The sequence below is a fragment of the Monodelphis domestica genome, chromosome 4 (genome assembly GCF_027887165.1).
Source record: "Monodelphis domestica isolate mMonDom1 chromosome 4, mMonDom1.pri, whole genome shotgun sequence".
Classification (NCBI taxonomy): domain Eukaryota; kingdom Metazoa; phylum Chordata; class Mammalia; order Didelphimorphia; family Didelphidae; genus Monodelphis; species Monodelphis domestica.
Window position 1 is genome coordinate 313968841 of NC_077230.1, and position 22096 is coordinate 313990936.

Sequence of the window (22096 nt, forward strand, 5' to 3'; positions counted from 1 at the left end):
ACACACACACACACACACACACACACACACACACACACACACACACACACACACAAAAACCTGAAAGGGTAACTTAGTTTGGTTCCAACTTCACCTTTAAAACACTTTTAACAAATCTTGTTTGGAAAATCCAGTCAGGAAAAAATGGATGCTGTTGGCTGTTGCTGTGGTTGTTTAAATAAGGCAGTTTGGAAAAAGCTAGAGGCAATTCTACCATCTATCTTACATAGCAAGTTCGCTATTGGGAACAAGTAATCCAGAAACCCTCAGTAGTGACTATTAGGCTACACTTCACCATTCATCATTTTTTTCATTTACACATTCCAAAATGGAATACTCCAGCAGTATCTGATTTTAACAGGGTAAAAAGAAAATACAGATTTTCATGAGCAATTTCAGCAGAAAGAATGAACTCGTGAACCACATATGACCCATTATTATGCTCTGTTGGAAATTTTACATTCACAGAGCATCCACATGGCTCCAAATCTCTCGCTGTCTGATCATAGAAGGCAGAGGTTTATTTTAATTTTAGACTTCTTTCTTGCTGGGGCTAAAATTGAGAGGTCTTAAGATTACACTGAAGACAAGTGACATTTTTATCTGAGGTTATACTAAATTATCTTGGCAACAGACATTGAGTTGATGATATTCAATTGGTCCCACTCTCATTTTTCACAAAGACCTAAAGTGGTTCTTTTTAAACCGTTAACTTCTATCTTAGAATCAATATTATGTATTGGTTCTAAGACATAAGAATGGTAAGGGCGAGGTAACTAATTTATGCTGAGACACAGTGAGGAAATGTTTGAGGGCAAATTTGAACCTAGGACCTTCTGTCTCTAGGCCTGGTTGTCTACTGTGCCACTTAGCTACCCCACTCAATATGTTTTTGCTAGAGGGTATCTGATTCTCTATCTACATGCTTCAATCTGGAATCTTTTGACCAATTCTAAAAGTGCTATTTCCTTCTCAGCTAACTTTCTTCCACTAAACTTTTGCAGACTTACTCCCACTAAAGTACAGACAATAAGGTAAGTCATAATGATTCAGATACATGCACAAAACATTATGGTAAGAAAAGAATGGCATCCACTCTATAAAGTATTGTTTCCATGCAAGAAGGATAGAATTAGAAGACTGGCATGGGTGCAAAGGGCTTTCGATGTCACCCAATCTTACCCTCTTCATTTTACAAGTGAAGAAACTGAGGGCTAAAGGGTTACAAAGATTTGCCTGGCCTATAATGAAGAGTTGTATCTACTGACTCCTAATTTAGGGCTTTCCTCATTTTGCTCTGTTGGTGCTATAATATGGTTCCAGTCATGGCATGAAGGGATTTAAGCCTGGGCTCTAAAAATCATATAAAAGTATTTCCAGTGAACAGCTGCTTAAGTGGTTTAATATCCCTATCTTTCTACTTTGTGTTTTTCACTTTTCCTCTCAGTGTCAGTAGGGTTTTGTCAATCCTGTGTCTATAGCTCTACTTCCTCAACTGCCCCCTTTCTCAACTGTACCAGAAATGCTCCCCAGGAGGAAAGTGGTGCAGTAGGAAGGAGGGCTGAGGGGTTGAACAGAGGCTGGAAACTGTGAGGACTGGTCAGAGAGGTAAATTTGCTCTTCAGGTTGCCAAGAAAGGATTCCTGGACTAATGAAGGCAAAAAACACTGGGGCAAAGAAAGCCAGACAGAGAGCAGGAACCTATGATTCTCTTGACTAAGTACAAATTTAATTGTTTGGTGTTTCTTAGTGACCTTACTGAAAATGTTGCCTTATTATAGAGAGTCTTGAAACACAAGTATAGGAGTATGGTGGTATAGTAAGCAAGGCACACCGATCTGGGTGTCAGAAGATTGCAGATTTAGAGCTAGAAGGGCCTTAATATTCACTGAATTCAACAGCAGAAGAAACTAAGAAATGGAGTGAAATTAAGTGACCAGGTGACTGTCTAACCTCTCAAAATCACTTTTGTCTCATGGGAATATTATTATCCTCAGTGGGATAATAATGTTTTTCCTGACTAGATCATAGGTTGCAAGTGAGGTAATATATACTAAATGTCTTTGAAAACTGCAAGTGTTGCACTAACGTTCAGTGGCATCATTGAGCAGGGAGGACAATATGATACATGAGTAAAGTTTTGAAGATTAGTTCAGTAAGGTTGTATAAGATAGACTGGAGAGTGTTGCTTTTAGTTGAAGGCAGAGAAATCATCTATGTAAGAACTATATAAGTTATCAGCTAAATTCTGAGAACACAAGAGATTAAAAAAAAAGCTGGAATGAAATAGTGCCAGTGGAAACAAAAAAGGGTTAAATCATAGAGACATTTTGAAGGATGAAGCAATAGAATTTAGTGACAGGTTGGCTATGAGATGAAGGAGAAAGAGATGTCAAAAGACTCTAAGCCAATGAGACCAGAATAATGGTACCACTGACAAAAATGTAGCACTTGGGGAGGGTAACCAGTTTGGGGGGGGTACAGAAGGGAGGAAACAGTGAGTTCAATTTGGGGCATATTGTATTTCAAGTGATGGAAGGACATTTAATATGAGATGCACCATCAAATGCAAGTATAAAGGAGAAAGAAATCAGGGTTGGGGATGCAGATTTGGGACTCATCCAAGTAGAGCTGACAGATGAAGCCCTGAAAGAAGATGAGGTAATGGAGGGAATGAGCACAGACAGAAAAGAGCAGAGGGCCAAGGACAGAAACTTGAGAAATGCCTGTACCTAAGGAGTGGGCAAAGGAAAAGAAGAGAAAAAGTCATTAAAAGAGTGATTAGAGAAGTAGGACAACCAGGTCAGTGTACTGTAACAGATGCCTGAGAACCAATACATCAGCAGTTGTTGAAAAAGTGCCTACGTGCTCTACGGAGTAGTGAGGAAGGGGCAGTGCTTCCCAATAAACTATAGAATACATGAGGGCTGGAACTGTGCTTCATGTATTCTCTTCAAGTTTCTAGCCAAGTGTCCTATTCATATTAGATACTGAGTAATGGCTTGTTGAATGGCTGACTGATCTGATTTGGCAAGCTAGGAGTATTAACAGGGTCAGTGTGAATAAAACATCAGCTGAGGGAGGAAGGGAGACAATTTGGATCCCATTACTTCAGAAAAATCTATGTGGAAATGTATTATTACATGTAATTGGAAAAACAAACAAATAAATAAATAAATGATTCTTTCAAAGACCCAACTGAAGTACTTTCCACAAATGTACATGAGAACTTCTGACTTCTCTTCAAAACAGTCAAAAATAATCTATAAATTTGCTAATTCACGAGGTGGACCTATACAAGGAATTCTCAAAAATCTATTCCAATGGAGTAAATTATCATAAAACTTTGGATACATTTCAACTTTGTAAAATAACTATTATAAGTGATTTGAAAAAGGATGTAGAAAGCATGTACATCAGCTGTGCAATTAACACAATATTGGGAAGGAGTGCCAATAAATAGGAGAAGAATAAGAGAAGAATCCCAAGAGATTGAAATAGGGCAGATGAAATTAACTTGAAGTCAACAACCAAAAGAAAAGGTTCGAAAGATCTTAACAATCATCATTATGAAAAAGGCATAAATTTATCAATTAACTTCAGATTCATTATGAATTTACAGTGTGTTGTGCGTACCAAAAAAGCTCAAACACTTGTATACTACATTAATGGAAGCAGTGTACAAGAAAAGAAAGAGTAGACATGAATCGACTGTATGCTGTTCACTGATCTGATCAGACCCTTCTCTGGGGTATACTGCATGGTTCTAATTTACTTTGTGTGATTTCAGATGACAAAACTAGGATTAAAAGTTAGAGAAAGGCAAGCTTCTTTTTATATAAAGAAAAACTTGCTAAATACTAAAGTTGGCAAATACTGGAATGGGCTACTTTATGAGGGAATGAGTTCCTTATCAGTAGAAGTATTTTAGAAGAGAACTTTAACAGAGGTCTTGCAAAGGAGATTCTAGTTTGTATTAGAAGATCAGGTGACTTCTAAAGCCACTACTCCATCTAAGATTCTGTGATTCTAATAAAGGTGGGTTACAACAGAAACACTTTCTAGATCAATCCCAAATTTGAGTCTAAACTTTATTCTGTATCACAGCTCACTCTATTAGAATGGACTCTGTACAGATCCACTTCATGAATTAGCAAATCACGTAGATTATTTTCGGCTATTTTGAAGATGAATCAGAAGTCCCCACGTTCATGGAAAGTGCCTCACCTGATGTGTTACTCACACCGTCCCTAAAAATACCCTGAGATTACTTAAAGTAGTTAAGTATGTAGTGTTTAAAGTAACTGAACTAAGAGAGTTCTGTAATTTCCTGCAAATATTATTTATTTGTAAAATAAAGAATTAATAAGAAAAAAAGAAAAAATAAGAAATAAAATAAAAAATAAGAAGTGCCCTGGGCTTGAAGTCAGAAAGTTTGGGTTCCAACTTGACTCTCAAGTATTAGCTGTGTAATCTTGGGTAGGTATTTCAGTTTCCTTATCTGGAGAATGGGGATAGTAATACTTGGACCTGAAGGACATATCATGGGAATCACATGAGCTTAGTAGCTGACATTTATATAGTACTTCACAGTTTATAGAGCACTATTTCCACAACAACGCCTTGAGATAGGGAGTGGCAGTAATGACATAGAAGGTTTGGGACTACACCAGTTCTTTCATTGGTCTGGGGAGCTAACAAATGAGAAAGCTCCCTCTACCAACCTTTCTTTCTGCAACCTGTCATCTTAGAGAGTTGCCTAAAGCACTAAGAGGGTCAGGGACTTTCCCAGGGTCACCAAGATTATATGTATTGGAGGATCTCTTGGCTGTGAGGCTGGCACTCTATCCACTATGCCTCACTGCCTTTCTATATGAGGTAATGAGGGTAGAGTATTATTTTTTTTGCAAACTACTTTTTTTAGAAATTAATGCTAGGGATCCTCAGTCCCAGTCAAGAGTTCAGTAGACCAAGTAGGATTGGATGCTGGGAATTTTCCCCTCTGTAAAATGTCTATTCAGGGTAAGCCCTAACACTCAGGCAAAGGGATATTAACATAACAATGGGATTCCTGCCAAAAATCCAACACAAGTCCCTTGTCAGCTTGTGCCAATCCCTCTCCTCAGGTGGTAAGAACAGAGTCTTCATGTTAAACTCATAAAGGCCTGTTTCTTTCCAGTACATTTTTCTGAAGATTGCCTCACTTTTTTTTCCATGACCATTACTCTATTCTTTTTCCACATTAAAAAAAAAAATTGAATGACTTTTCCCAAACAGTGGTTATACTAGTGCCCGGCAGCCATTAATCTTTTATGTTTTCTGGATATTTCTACCCATCCCCCAGGTCCTTTTTCTGACATACTATGGCCTCAGAAGCACTCAGGAGACTGAATTTCTCTAATTCACATGGATACCCCTCAATCTTGTGGTATGTCATCTGGGCATTTTCTCTGGAAGGTGCTGACAGATCATCACAAAGGCCCTGTAAGCTAATTTATATACAGATCATTTGCCATCCTCACTGGTCCAGAAAACTGCCTTTGCTTTTTCTTTCTTAAAAAAATTAATAAAACTAAGAACACATGTGCTGAGGGAGAGAGAGGGGGAGAGCAAGAAGTAGGATTTGGTCATTCAAGGGAACCATGCTGGCTTAGGATGCTCAATTCAGGGCCAACTACTTTTTGTTCCCCAGAAAAGAAAACTCAGTTCCTTTTTTTTTCTCCTTAAGTAAGATTTCTAGAGGCAGATGCAGACCCAGGGCTTGTTCCATTAACCAGATAGCAAGCTCTTCTGCACATTAGCTAGCTAGGACTTCAAAGCAATTTTAGGTGGAATCAGTAGAATGGCTCAAAGTCATTAAACATAATTATCCAGCATTTTAAGTGGAAGAAAGAGTAGCTGGAAAGAGGTAGACTCATTTAAATCACGTGCACACAAAGAATAAAAATTTCCTTCCAAAACATGGATAAGTGCTCTACAATTTGGCTTTAACTTATGCTGCACCAGCTATGTAGGACCTCCCACAATACTGATCATATCATGGTCCTGCAAAGAATAGAGCACAGGGTCTGGAGACTCAAGTTTGACTTCAACCTCAGATACTTCCTACCTATGTGACTCTGGAAGTCACTTTACCTCTGTCTGCCTCAGTCTCCTCAACTGTAAAATGAAAATAATAATAGCACCTTCCTCCCAGGGTTGTTGGAAAGATTAAATAGGATAATATTTATAAAGTGCTTAGCACAGTGCCTGGCATATAGAAGAAGCTTATTCCTTTCCTTTCTGTTAATAAAAATCTTCAGAGGTTCCCTATTGCCTTTAGGAGAAGAGAAAAATTCCTAAACCTTGCATTTAAAGTACTCTCCAACCTAATTCTGACCAAACTTTCCAGGTATTTATCAGTCCCTTCATATAATATATAAGCCAAAATGGTCCACCAGTTACTTCTAGAACTTGACATTAAATTTCCCATCTCTAAACCTTCCCTCACACCTACAGAATTATTTCAGTCATTTCAATTGTGTCTAACTCCCTTCAACCCCATTTGAGGTTGTCTTGGCAAGGATAGTAGAGTAGTTTGCCATTTCCTTCTCCAGCTCATTTTACAGATGAGGAAACTGAGGCAAGCATGAGTTATTTTTTTTAAGTGACTTGCCCAGGGTTACACAGCTAGCTACTGTCTGAGGTCACATTTGAATTTATGAAGACCAGTCTTCCTGATTCCAAGTTCATCACTCTATTCACTGCATTGCCTGACTTTAATCTAGTGAAAAACAATAGCAGGCTATATCATATAGCATTTTAAGATTTGCAAACCATTTCATACACATTACCTCCTTTGAGTCTAAAAACACTTCTATGAGTCTACGATTATGCTCCCCATTTCACAGATGTGAAAACTGAGGCTGAGAGACAATTAAGTGACTTGCCCAGTTCACCCAGCTAAAGAGAGAGGTGATATAGACTGAATATACAATAAGGCCTAAAATGATAAAATGTTTTGAGTTGGAATTCAGTCTCAGACACTTACTAACTGAGTGACTTGGGGCAAATTCCTTAGCATCCTTTTTCTTCAGCTCCCTCATCTTCATGAGTCAGGAAGACTTGAGTTCAAGGATACCGAAGTACTGAGGTACAGAGGCACAATAACAATATATCTCTATTGCTGGCTGCAATTCTATGATCTGAAGATTCTCTCCCAAAGGTGGCAAACTTTAAATTTTGTTTCACAGGATTGAAAGCATCCTTAGTAATATACTTCATTGTACAAAACTCCTTCCAATTTTGTTTAATAATTGAAAATCTTACCCTAAAGACTAAAAAATAAAAACTAAAATTCTTTATCTGTCCTATCAACTGCCCAGGCAAAATTTCCCCTTTGAGTTTTATTCTAAGTTTTTTTTTCCACTGTCATCACATACTTTTTTATACCAGAAGACACTAATCATGGGATCCAGGGTGCCCAGGGCTATCTGTGTTTTTTCTCCTTAGCTGTGCCTTGGGCATAAACCTTAATGAATTATTCTTCTCACATGGCTAGCAGTTTTTTATTCTTCTAAACATTACTCATGGACTTGACACCCTTTCTCACTTTGGCATCAGTCTTTGCTTTCTTTTTTGCTTTCTACCATAGCTAGCTATTCCTTTTGCGTATCAATCCTTGGAGATTTTGCATGGACTTCTCAAAAGTCTTTGGAGTCGCCCACTGATGGTTGAACAGAATGGCTGCTACTCAGTTTGCTCCATTGTAGGATAAAATTTTAGCTGCTAAATTATCTTTAGATTTGGTCAGCACTTTCAGTTGTTCCTGCAATATGATGGATGCATAACCCAGCAGTCAATTCACCTATCAGGTGCTGAAGATGTTTGTTCAAGATTAATACATTCATTCTATCAAACAGATCATCTCCTAGGTCCTTGCTTGCCATGAAGAGCTGAAAATTCTTAAATACTGCCTTTTCTACAGGCACTTTGTGGAAATATCGGTAGAGTCTTGTCCCAGAAAGTCAAATTCAACATGACTCTGCCCATCCAATTCATGGTGTGGCTGTATGTATCCAACACAAGAGAACACAGCAGCCAGATTTGGTTTAATTTTTACTACATTCCAAATTAAATGTTTTTTTTTTCCTCCTTAAAGTTCATATTGCTTTCCAGTAGACATATCAAGAGAAATATCTATGGCATAGTAGAGATCAGGTAAAAATCTCCTGAGGGCAGCAAAAAGAACACCTAAAGTAATTTTGCAGTGTGGGTCATCTTCTGGTACAATGGAAAAAAGTACTGGTCCCAGAGTCTGGGTTCCAATAGTATGTCTGACACTTACTGCCTATGTGACCCTGGTCAAGGCACGATGCCCTTAAGAGTTGGACTAAGGGGCCTCTGAGTTCTTTCTTAACTCTAGATTTAATATGTTCCAACATATCCTATAGTATGTCTTTAAAAATATGATGTGACGATAAGTCTGTTGTATAAAAACAAGCTTAGGCAATTCTAATACAACTCTGTTCTAGTAAATGAAAGTCTGAGCTTAACACACCTCACAGTAATATCCTCCTACCCCTGGAGTTTGGCAGCTCCATATTTGACTAAGATATATAGGCCGTCTGTGTGTGTGGGGAAGGAGGTGTAACAAGTATGGGGCAAGCTATTATTAAATCTCTGGAATGATAATAATAATCCCTTATACTCGTACAGTAATTTTAACTGTTCAAAGCACGTTCACATCTGTTAACTTGTTTATCCTCCCCAACATCTCTGTGTGATAAGGAGAAAACAAGTGTTATTATCTCCATTTGATAGATAAGGAAAATTAGACTCAGGGTCATGTGAGGAAGGCCACTTAAACTAGTTGCGAGCACAGCTTGGGTTAGAATTCAGGTCTCGCAATTATTATTCCTGTGTTCTTTTCACTTTAGGCTTTGGAGGCAGACTATGAGAAAGCCTTTTAATGCTCTAGATCTATAAGATTTTTGCATACCCAGAAATCTTTGCTACTAAAGAAAATTCCCTCTGACTTAAATCTCTTTTCCTAGACATTTGGTCTTGGGGAGTCTCAGGGAATAGGGAGAGAAAGGAGGGAAGGTGACAATTTGGATTTTATAATTTCAGAAAATGAATAGTGAATTTTTTATTACATGCAATTAGGAAGACAAAACATTTATTGAAAAATAGACAGGATAAATATAGGAGGAAATGAATTAAAAACTCCCCATCACTGCTAGAAAAAATGGTACCAGGCTTCTCTGGTAAATCATTTCTCTTTCTGTTACTAAACGTAAGAGCCCAAGAAGCACCCTGCTAGAATTGTACAGTGAATTTCCTTCTATCCTTCATTAGGACATCATGCTAATTTGAAGGTCTCCTTCCTTTCTTTGCACCTCAGCACCCTGCATAGAACATAAGCCACTATGTAATCCATACTAGGCTCCATGCTTTATCACACATCTACCAACACCCACAAATTAGCTTTCCAGCCTGACAACATGTCTGCAATCAGGACTTAATAAGTTGCTTTAATGACTTGGAATTCATTCCTATGGTTATTTTAGTTGGCCTAGTCATCTGCCTGGACTTCTGACAACAAGCCAAATATCAACTGTACGTCAACATCACCACAACTCTACTGAAGAACTATTAGAGTTTAAAGCATCTTCTGGTCCATTCAAAAGTGAATTTTTCAGAATAATCAAGAACAATCTTTATCTTAGAGATTTTTCTTGATTCCCAAAAGACCCTTCCTCCTTAAAAAACAAAAGCCAGAAATAGAATCAGAATTGCTTTGATCCACAGGTTCGGGGTCAGACCCCAGACTCACACAATCTGCAACATCCCTAGGAAGGAACTTTGCCAATGTGTAGAGGACAGTCTAAAAATGTCATCACCATAACACCAGCCATTCAGCTCAGAGATGTACTCATATAGAACAATATTGAGACAAGGGCATTTATATTTCACAGACACATTTTAATACAGAATGTTGTTTTAATCCTGACACTTTAACATGAAAGCTTTCCAACAGACAGTCTAAGCTCAAATAACATCCTGCTAGCCAGAAAAGTTTTGGCCAAGGTACAAACACTTCCATCATAGGTCTAATTACATTATATCTTTCCTTAAAACTTTTCTTTTGAAACTTCTTTGTACAAAAATTACTGAGTTAAAAGATCAATCCAAATTTCAGTCAGCCTGTGGGTTTGCTTATTATGATGATTATTTTTTAATGGTGGAAAACTTACATTTCACACACACCCCCAACTCAGCCAGTGAGCTGTTTTGTATAGTTGAGAGGCCCATGAATCTTGAGCAGGGAGAAGGGGGCAAAAGTGCAACTGATGGCATTAGTCACTTCTTTACACATCTATTGGAGACAACAAGCCAGTAGAACATTAAAGGACAAAACTAGTATCTAGGCAAAAATAGGAGGGAGGGGGAAAAAAGGAAGGGAAGGGAGGCAGGGAGGGAGAGAAGGATGGAGAGAGAGAAGGAGAGAGAGAGAGAGCGAGACACACAGCCAGACAGATAGAAAGAGAGAGAGGAAGAGAGACAGAGAGAGAGAGAGAGAGAGAGAGAGAGAGAGAGAGAGAGAGAGAGAGAGAGAGAGAGAGAGAGAGAGAGAGAGAGACAGAGAGACAGAGACAGAGAGACACAGAGAGAGAGAGACAGAGAGACAGAGAGAGACAGAGAGACAGAGAGACAGAGGAGAGAGACAGAGAGACAGAGAGACAGAGAATGGCAACTTTGAAGTATAGAGACCAACTAGGAAAACAAGTTTAAAAAGATCTTCTGCATTCAGGGTGAGATTTCTTCCACTGAACTCCATGTTCTGGGTTGTCCCTAATTTAGCATGCACCCTTTAGAACCCTTAACTTCCTTCATAACTTAGTTCAAATACTCCGTCCTAGAGAAGCCTTCTAGATCCCCACACTCAGCTGCTAACATCTCACTTCAGAATCATCTATATCAGTGGTTCTCAACTTCTCAATTTGTAGCAATGAGAATACATAATGCATATCAGGTATTTACATTCTGAATCATAACTGTAGCAAAATTACAGTTTTGAAGTAGCCACCAAAATAATTTTTTGGTTTGGGGTCACCGCAACATGAGGAACTGTATTGTGAGGTCACGGCATTAGAAAGGTTGAGAACCACTGCTCTATATTTTGTGTCTCCTTATATGTGTACATATCAAATCTACAGGTAAAATAATAATAATAATAATAATAATAATAATGACAGCTAACATCTATATAACACCTATGTAGCAGGCATTGTGCTCAGTGCTTTACAATTATTATCTCATTTGATCCTCACAACAATCCTCAGAAATAGGGAATAATAGTATCTCCATTATACAGATAAGAAAACAAAAAGAGATTAAATGACTTGCCCAGGGTCCCACTAATATAAGTATTAAGAAACTGTTTTTGAAATAGGGTCCTCCAGACTCCAGCTCTGGTGCTTTATCTATTGAGCTTCTTGAGGATAAAGAGGGTTTCCATGTTGTCTTTGTATCTCCTGGGCCTGATAAAGTATCTGTAATGTAGTAGGTGCTAATTAAATTCTTGTTGATTGATAGGAACAATAGGCAATGTTATCATTAATCAAAGGAATCTCCCACACAGAGATTATTTTGCTTCCTTTTTGCTGGTACCAGTTGGAATTCTAAAAATAATTCTACCATTTACAGAAAAACAACCTCTGATCATCCAAATGTCTTGTTCCAGTCAGACCATTCATAGTGTTCAGTCTAGTGTGGTTAATAGAACCAGTTAAGAAGTGACCATCCTTATAGCTGTTTTCAGAGAAGAGGGAAATGCATAAACATGTACATAAGTCACTACTATTTGCCAGACACTGATAAAAGCTTTTTAGAAATATTATCTAGGGGCAGCTAGGTGCTTCAGGAGATAGGTGGTTCAAATCTGGAGGCAGGAGACCTTGGATTCAAATCTGCTTTCAGACACTTTCTAATTATATGTCCCTGGGAAAGTAATGTAATACAAATTTCCCAGTCCTAACTACTCCTCTGCCTTGAACCAATTGTTTAAGACAGAAGGTAAGAATATTTTAAAATTTTCATTTAAGAAGAGGCCCCAAAGACTGTCTAGATGACTTACTAGGTGAACAAACATCTATTCAGAATGGACAAATGAAAAAAGAACAGCAAGGAACCATACTTACTGACAGTTTAAAACACCTTAATTCAAAAGGGAAAACCAGCCCATACCATCTTCTTTAAAAATCAGAACAAACACTGTTACATACATACATATACATTATATACTTCTTGTTTATCTCAAGCATAAACCTAAAGACAATTCCTCTTTCTGTGGCCTGAAATAAGACATAGAAAAACTAGAGAGTGGCCATTGACTATCCCACTGGTAAGAATTGGATCCAGGGCCCATAAAGATTAGGTATCAAAGATGCTAATTCCTAAAAGATTTGAGTTTCTTATCAAAAAGGAAGGAGAAAAATGACAAGGAAGAAGATTTCTGCACAATATAAATATAACTGAGGAGCACTGGATGGGGGTACAATGGAAAGCATTTGGAATAAGTGGGGAGACCTGGGTTCAAAACCAAGCTCTGCTCCTTCAGGCATGGGAAAGAATATCATTTATTGCTAGTAGTAATAGTATAAAAAGGGAGCAGCTAGGTGGCACCATAGTGCACAGAGCTCTGGGCTTTGAAAAATCAAGGAGAATCATGTTCTTGGGTTAAAAATCTGGCCTCCGACATTTACTAGCTATGGGACTTTGAGCAAATCACTTAACCCTATTGGCCTCAGTTGCTCATCTTTAAAATGAGCTGAAGAAGGAAATAAGAAACCACTCCAGTATCTATGCCAAGAAAACCCAAATGAGGACATAAAGAGTAGGACACGACTGAATAACAAACACCAAATCAGAATAAAGTTGGGCAAGTCATCTTCATTTCCTTGTTATAAAATATCCTCATCTGTAAAGTTAGAAAGATTGTTTTTAATGACCTCTGCAGTCATTTTCACAGCCACATCAATGAGATTCTAAAAAGCCATAACCATCTAAAAGGGATGTGCCACTTTGAGATTTTTTTTATTGAAAGTTTTCAAAAAAAGAATCTGGATGACCATAGGCCAGAGATAGTCTAGAGAGGATTTCTACACTGAAGGAAAGAGTGGTCGATGTGATATCTAATATCCCTTGCAAGTCAAAAATTCTATTAATTTATGAGATTTAAAGCTACATATAAAAGGAAAATATCTATTCCTATAGGCAAGACTGAAAAAGTGAAAAACAAAAGTGAATCAGGCCATCAGGCACTGCCAATGTCACATTCAAGGACCCACAGGAATTGTGTGATGGTAAATGGAGTCCATAAGAGTGATAAAATAGAAGAGTAAATCATCCCTATCAGCCCAGGAGACACACTGGTTGATGGAAAACAGACAATAACCTTTGCTCTTCCTCTTGCTAAAGCCATCACAAGCAGTCGCAGTTACCTTCATCTTCGTTTTATAAAGTGATCCACCTAGGGCATGGGAAATAACATCATCGGAAGCCTAATTCACTCCTCCTGTAATCCTTGGAGAGGCCTCAAGCAAGCTGATGCCACACAGTGACATTTATGATACCATTAAAGGGACAAGTGGCTTATGTATCGGATGTGCTAGAGAAGCTCCCCAATGAAAAATCTCTCCCACAAATTACAGTGGGTTTCAGGGCATCTCCAATCTGGCTGCAGATAGAAAGATGGAAGTGTAATTAAGCTGCCAATGGGTGATTTTTCTATGCAAATGGAAAAAAGTAGGAGGTGTGAACTGAATGAAAATTCTTTAGCTTGCTAATATACTAGAGTAATGGGCTTCAGCGCTGATCCAGGGGAATCAAAGGATACACACACAGGAATTCATTTGTGTGTGTATGTGTAAAAGGAAATGAGGATATTACTAGCCCTCTGAATTGAGAGGAAAGAGAAAGACAGGAAGGTCAGAGTGGAACTGGGCAGTGCTGATGGAGATGGGATCGATCCAGGTAAACTGATGGAATGATCCTGAAAACAAGGAGGAAGGAGAAATCAGAATTTCTATGAGCAGAGTCAAGGATTCACTCAGTGCCTATCAGAGTGCCTAGCACATAGTAGGTGCTTAATACATGCTTGTGGATAGACAGATATTTTTTTTTTTTTATAACTTAACTTCTGTCTTAGCATTAATACTATGCATTGGTTCTAAGGCAGTAAGGGCTAGGTGAGTTCAGTGACATATCCAGGATCACATAGCTGGGAAGTGTCTGAGGCCAAATTTGAACCTAGCACCTCCCATCACTAGGCCTGGCTCTCTACCCACTAAGCCATTTACTTTTCCCCAAGATTGATTGACGTATCCTTAAAGATAGAACTCCATATGCTTATGAAGAGAGTAATTTAGACCTAAGGTCCAAAGGAGAGAACTTAACACACTCTTACAAAAAGGGTGCCTGCTTCTCTAAGGCCGTAGGGGAGGGCATAGAACTAGCTTATGTCTGAAAATAGAAGCAAGGATATTGACGATGGGCAGATCTCATTATTTTAAACTTCATTTTACGATGTTTCACAGATATTTCTCTTTTAAAAAAAACAACAACAACAAATTGAAGATTTTTGGCAGCCCTGTGTTGAGCAAGTCTATGGGCACGATTTTTCCAACAGCATGTGCTCCATCATATCTGTCACATTTTGGCAAGTCTTGCAATATTTCAAACTTTCTCATTATTATCCTATCTATTATGGTGATTTTCAATCAGTGTCATTACTTTGTATGGTTACTTTTGTATTTTGATATTACTTTTGTAATTGTTTTGGGGTGCCACAAACCATGCCCATATAGAATAAGGAACTTAATAAATGTTAAGTGTGTTCTGACTACTCCCAAAACTGGCTGTTCCTCAGTCTCTCTCCCTCTCCTTGGGCCTCTTTATGCCCTGAGTTACAACAACATTGAAGAATATTACATATTTAGCTGATAAAAACAACAGCAGGGTTTGAGAGGACTGACTAATTTTGAAAAAAAAAAAGTTCTGCTTTGGGTAAAGTGTTACCAAACATCAAATGCTAAAGAGAATTCTTTTGCAAAAGAAAAAGTCAGATGATGCTACAAATTTTATCATTGCATTATTTTAAGAAATTGCTACAGCCACCACAGTCTTCAGCAATCACCTCTCTGATTAGTCATCAGACATCAACACAGAAGCAAGACTCTCCAACTGCAAAGATTGACTCACTGAAGGCTCAGATGATATTGCTTAGTAATAAAGTTGTTTATTGTTTAGTAATAAAATATTTTAAATTAAGGTATGTACATTGGTTTTTTTTAGACTTAACACTATAGCACACTTAACCAGACTACAATATAATGTAAACATAATTTTTATATGCCCTGAGAAACCAAAAAATTTGTGTGCCTTACTTTATTGGTCTGGAACTGAACCCACAACATCTCTGAGTTATGTAGGTACAGCGATAACCTTCAATAGACTGTTTAATGCTATAAGCCCATGCCAACCTGAGCAACATGAAGCTGTGTACTTTTTATCCCACCCCAGAGATACCCTTCAATTGTAGTAAAAACAAAAGTTATTCAATGAGTTAATAATAATTAAGTACTAGCTAAGAGCCAGTAACTGTGCTAAGTCATAGAGACTCAAAGAATGGCAAAAGACAGGTCTTTGACCTCAAAAAGTTCACAATCTAATGGAGAAGGCAACACGAGATTAAGTCTATTCATTCAAGATATATACAGGATAAATTGGAAGCAATCAAAAGAGATGAGGTGCTAGCATCAAAGGGGATGTGAAAGGCATCTTGCAGAAGGTGGGATTTTAGCTAACCCTTGAAGGAAGCCAGCACAGTCAGGAAGCAGAGATGAGGAAAGGAAGAATTCCAGGCAGGGGTACCAGCCCATGAAAATGTCCAGATTCAGGCAATGGAGGGTCATGTGTGAAGAAAAGCGAGGAAGTCTGTGTGGCTGTACCCCAGCCTAGAGGAAGGCATGTGAGGTATTAGAGGACAAGCAAGGTGGGGAGGACACAGGTTATGAAGGGCTTTAAAAGCCAAATAGAAAGTTTTCTATTTGATTCTAGAGGTGATAGTGAGGCTAATGGCTTCAGAGTGTGCTATTACCACAGGGAATAGAGTTGGGGAGGCTAAAGCTGCCAAGGCCTGAGTGGGGAGAGGATGTGAAATGCAGCACTTGGAAAAGGCTACCTCTGCAGCCTTATTCTCCATTAAAAAATTTGTTTGTTACAGTGAAATTTCCAGGTATCTTCCATCCTTCCTTCCCTCCCCATGCTAGAGAAGGCATCATTTAACAAAAAGATAAATATGCCTTATACAAAACTATTTTTATTTCTTGGGTGAAGCACTGGAAAATTATGTGAAGTAAGCAATTGTGCTAAGTTGGGAGCATTTCCTTTTTCAAGGCTGTCCTGGGAGGGCCAGTGATATAAAAGATGAGCTTTTGAAGGGCCATCCCTATACTTTGGATTGTGTACTCCTTCTGTCATGGTTTATCAAGGATCAAGTAATGTTCTCTCCTGCAAAAAAGACACAGGAGTCAACTTAGTCAGATACTGGCTCAGAGGAATATGAGGTGGGATCACCAAGAGCCCACCATTAATCCCAGAAATTATTAATTGACTAAGAATTAACTGGGGATTGCAACCTAAACAAATAAACTCTTCAGTAGCCACCCTGGCTAGACAAAATCTCAAAGCAGTTGGGGCCTATTCTGCCCCAAAATTTATTTTGGGGTGGTCTGTTTATGCAGGAATTGGGGTTCTAAGGGGAATCACAATGAGGCAGGCCATGGAAATGTTCACTATTTGGGATAGTTTATTTCAATAACATGTAAATAAATTCCCTAGGAAAAGCAAACATGCTGTTGAGGGCTGGTGACAAAAAAAGAAAGAGATTGGGTTTTGAGTTCAGGGCACCAGAGTCAGGGTGGGCAGAACAGTGAGTTTCAAAGTAGCTTAGACTCCACAAAAGTCTTACTTCAATGTCTCACTGTGGTGTGGAGATTGTAAGTCTTGAAATTTCTCAGACTTGTGAATGTTAAAAATTTCTACATTGAGGAATCCTCCATTGGAACAAATCTCCTACCGGGAAATTCCCCATTTTTATGTAAGAACTCGCCAGGATCAGAAATGGGGGGACCTCTTCTCCACCCATACTTAACCTCCAGAGGGACAGAGTCCCCTCAGAGGAGTTCCAGTGAGACCTCTGTAGAGATTGTTCTCCAAGAGCTTCCCTTCTCCAGAGCCTCTCTCAAGAGATTCTTCCCAAGCGATCCTCATAAGAGATTTCTCCAAAAGGATTGTCCTTCAAGAGATTCTGCTTTTTCTTATATAAGGGGTTTTCTCCTATGTCACTTCCCCTAACTCCTTACATCTACCAATCACTGTAGACGTTTTCCAAAGGACAACCCATTCTAAAAACACTGCTGGGTCAACTAATCCCCTCAAGAGAAAACCTCTGAATAAGTTTTCACCTCTTTGCTCCTGGCAAGTTTACAAGTTGCCTGACCCTTTTAGGTACCTAGCATCCCATTGTATCAATTCTAAAAACAGGCATGGCTCAAAGAACTCCTTGCCTTATTATAAGCATGGGTCCAAGTACTTTCATTGTTTAGCAAGGAGTTTTCTGCCCTAAAGCAGTCTTAAGTACAGGGTAGTAGAGGTCCTCCCATTTCTGATCCTGGCGAGTTCTTACATCAAAATGGGGAATGTTCCCGGTAGGAAATTTGTTCCAATGGAGTATTCCTCAATGTAGAAATTTTTAACATTCACAAGTCTGAGAAATTTCAAGACTTACAAGGTGACTCTGGGTTGTCAAAAGCTATGCCAGTGAAGACAAGCTTTGGCAGCCTTTACAGTACTGGGAAGGCTTCCAGCATTGGCCAGGAAACCAACTATGTTTACTGTCAACAGACCAGTTTAAATAAGGAGAGAGAAGTCAATCACCAGAAGAATGGCCACTAGAAGGTAAATTTTGGGTCAAGAAACTCATGAAATAAATGGGTTATGATATAATAATATGGGCCATATAAAATGGCTCTTTGTTTCTTGCTTTCTGTTCTGTAGTATTAGAATGGTGGAAAAGGGAACAGAAGATGCTAAAAAATAACTGCTATTACTTATAATGTGTAATCTTTGTCAAATGACTAATGGGATAATATTAGAAGACCCAAACCATGACCATGTTAACTTCTCACTTGATTAAACCAGGAGACAAAAGAGTTGTAGCTAAATAAAAATATGGCCCACAAGCCTTCCTCTAAAAGGCAACCTGAAGGAGTTCATTTAATTATGTGTCCAAAGGCAACAAGAAACATAAATTCATGGGGCAGTTGGTCAGTCTATGTGTCATATACAGCAATGAATGTAAGGAACTCGAGAAATAGATCACCATTAAGACAACTGCAGCTTATGTTCTAATAACGACAAAGGAATTTTAATAAGGAGATCAGTAATATCCATCTAAGTCAACAAATACCTTGCTATGTGGGAACTTCAACAAAAAGGTAGGCATTGTGGAAGATATCAAAAATATTGGAAATTCTGGCTCAGAATAAAAAACAACTGAACAACAAAGAGAAGAACAATCATAAAAGGACACAAGTCAGCCACAAAAATATATTTTAAAAAAACCACCATTCTCCTTATGATACTGTGAACTCTCTGATTATCAATGGCACCATCATTTTCCCAATTAACCAGATGTTCAATTTCTGTGTCATGCTTGATCCTTTCACTCTCCCTTACACCATGTTCAATCCATTGCCAAATCTTAAAATTCTTTAACTTCACAGGCAGGAGAAGGAAGGAAAGGGAATAGACATGTCTATATCTCCTACTATAGTACCAGGAATGGTCCTGAGAGCTTTTAAAAATATTATTTCATAGGTCTTGATCAATGACACATGTAAAACCCAGTTAAATTGCTTGTTGGCCATGGAAGGGGGAAGGGAGGAAGGGAGGGAAAGAACAAGAATCATGTAACCATGGAAAAATAGTCTTAACTAATTAATTAAATAATTTAATTAAAAAATAAAACAGGGATTAATTCATCTGAATAAAACTATTATTTAAAAAAATTTTAAGTGTTATTTCACTTGATCATCACAATAATCCTAGGAGGGAGATGTTATCTATTATTATCCCCAGCTGAGGAAATTGAAGTTAAGATAGATTAAGTGACTTGCCCAGGATCACATAGCTAGTAAGTCTCTGAGGTTACATTTGAAATCAGAACTTCTGATTTTAGGCTCAATCCATTGTGACACAAATCGCCTCACAACATTTCTCATATACATCTCCATCTCTTCATTATTCACACTTCAGGTCCTAATCCCTTCTCACCTAGACTATTGCTATAGCCTTCTCATTGGTCTCTTTGTCTCAAGTCTCTTCCCACTCTAATATATCTTCCACATAGATACCCAAGTAGGATGCTATTACAGGACACCAGAGAAGCCTCAGCTTCACACTACCCCCCTAGCCCCCAAAAAAGAGAATTCTTGTTCCATCAACCAACTCCTCCACATTATAAAAGGGTTTCAGGAGCACACTATTTCAGAATCCTCAGTTCCTGTTATCACAAATGAGTTCCCCAAAGGTACAGAGACGGCATAGGGACCTTGAAGCACATGAAAGAGTTGTAAAGCTTTTTTTTTTTTTTTGGTTTGTGTTCCTGGGGCAAAAACTGAAGTTCTAGATTAACTAGGACTATTGCTTTTTGTCTTCTGTCCTGGAATAGGGCTTAGGGAGTAGACTACTGCCTCTCCATTCAACAATCTAGTTGTATATTTTATGATGATGGGGCTAGGCTCTACAGGAAGGACAAAAGATTCCTAAGTAATTTCTCTAAATCTATTCCTCTCTAAAACCTGAAGAATTAATTGACTTTTTAAAAGATCAGATTCTCAATTTTGCTTGTTCTAGCCTGAGAAATCTATCTTAGTTCCAATATATTTGAGTGGTCAACAATTTTAAAATCTGAGATACTTAGGCTGATGAAATGAAATTCCATGCTTTTATAAATCTAACAGGAGGAATATTTAGCAGATCATCAATATGATGGTCAATTTCTAAGACACTCATTCCTTCAATTTCCTGTCCATTACATGATTTATGAACCCAAGTGTGTTCATTTGTACTAGTGGTCCCTATGCCTAGAACGCTTATCTTCCTTTGAAACACAGCTCAAGTCCCACCTCCCTCCCCACTGTTTTTCCTGATTTCCCTAACTGGTGACACTGTTCCTCTCTCAAAATTATTTCATATACTACTTTGTACACAGATTATATTTATATACCTACATGTTGAATCCTACCAGAAGATGAGCTTCTTGAGGATGGGAATTATTTAGTTTTTTTAAGTCTGAATCTTCAGTTCACACAAAAGTGTGCATTCTACCACATAGAAAGTACTTAAATTCTTACTGAATTAAATCATTATGGATATCTTCATGAAAAATAAGGAGTCACCATTAGTATTTCTAGCTTACCAACAGGAAAACTGAAGGCCAATGCTGTGACAAAAGCACCAAGTGAATTGGCTCTTTGTCCTCTAGTTCACTGTCCTTGAAAAGCTGAAAATCACATGCTTTAGAATAAAAATTCTACATTCATTTTATTTGTTTCTTTAAGTAAGAAGCATGACTTTTACAAACTTTTTTAGAAAATAAAACTAAATATAGAATGCATGCCATTTAAAGACATTTATTGCTTATTTGCATTTGTACATTCATATATGAAATGACTTTTTAACTTTTTCATGTATTTTTTAAAAATCATGAAGTTTGAACATTGTCTGTGTTTTGATATGGAAGACAAGCCAGATATTATAGGTTGGAAGATCCAAAACACACAGCTCTGGGGACTCTCTCCTTGATCCCTATCCTAGAACCTCAACAAAGTAGAGATTCCCTTTTTCCCCCTCAGATATTTAAGAAAAGGCATCAGCTCCAGTAGAGAAGTGTCAGGCCATCTGAAATAACTTACAGAAAATAATTTGGAAGCAATTTATTTTAATATAGTTAAAATTATTTTCTTTTTCCTTTTTATTTCCTTCAGAAATATCAAGGATTAGTAAAACTTTTCACATTTCCATCTGTCATCTGGACATTCCCTAAGTAGTTTCTAAAAGCACTACAAGGTCTTTGTTTCCAACCAGCTTGATTATTCTACTGAGTTTTAAAATGACTGTATTTTGCTCCTTTAAAAAAAAGTTTTCTAAAGTAATGGTTTCAAACTTAAAATATTATCTATATTGCACTACATCTTTATTATATTTTGTCAAACATTTTCCTAACTATAATTGAATCTCATTCTGATCATATTAGGGAGTTGGCAGAGGGGCTGCTTGAGATCTGTGGGCCTCAAGTTTGATACATCTATATATAAGTATCTAAAAATATTAGATAAAAAAGACAATTACTGGACATTTTCTAGAGATAAGATGACAAAAAAGCATAAAAATATTACTACAAATGTATGAATAAAGCCCTCATCACCCTCTCAGGGTGGAAACTGATTTTAATAAACTTACAGGGGACATTCTTATGCCACAGAGGAAGCTAAGGGTAGTGAGGAAGTCAAGCAATCGGATCCTTTCCTGACTTGGTTCCCTGATGGTGAGAACACAAGCTTTTCACAAACCATAAACCCAAAGAGTTGAAAATAGATTGAGGGAAGCAATGATTTTTAAAATAATAATAACAATAATGATGATTATGATAGTCAGCATTTATATATCATTTTAAGGTTTGAAAAGAACAAATATTATCACATTTAATCCTCAAAACAACCTTGTGAAGTATGTGCTATCATTATCCCCATTTTATAGCTGAGGAAACTGAAGTTAAGTGGTGAATTGATTTACCCAGAGCCACAGAGCTAGTAAGCAACTAAGGCAGGGTTTGAACTCAGGTCTTCCTGATTCTAAGTCCAGAACTCCCCATTATACTGCCAAGCTGCCATGATTAAATTTAAAATGAAAAATAAAGCACATGTGAGACTTTAGAAATATATAAAAACTTAATTAAGAGTGTCCCCAATTATATTTGCTTTAT

General features: G+C 37.8%; 1 protein-coding gene across 4 annotated transcripts in view; it reads right to left on the minus strand.

Annotated features, from left to right (window-relative positions):
- Positions 1-22096, minus strand: part of LHFPL6 (LHFPL tetraspan subfamily member 6) — a 291109-nt gene that overhangs the window by 33685 nt on the left and 235328 nt on the right. The gene's annotated exons all lie outside the window — the stretch shown is intronic.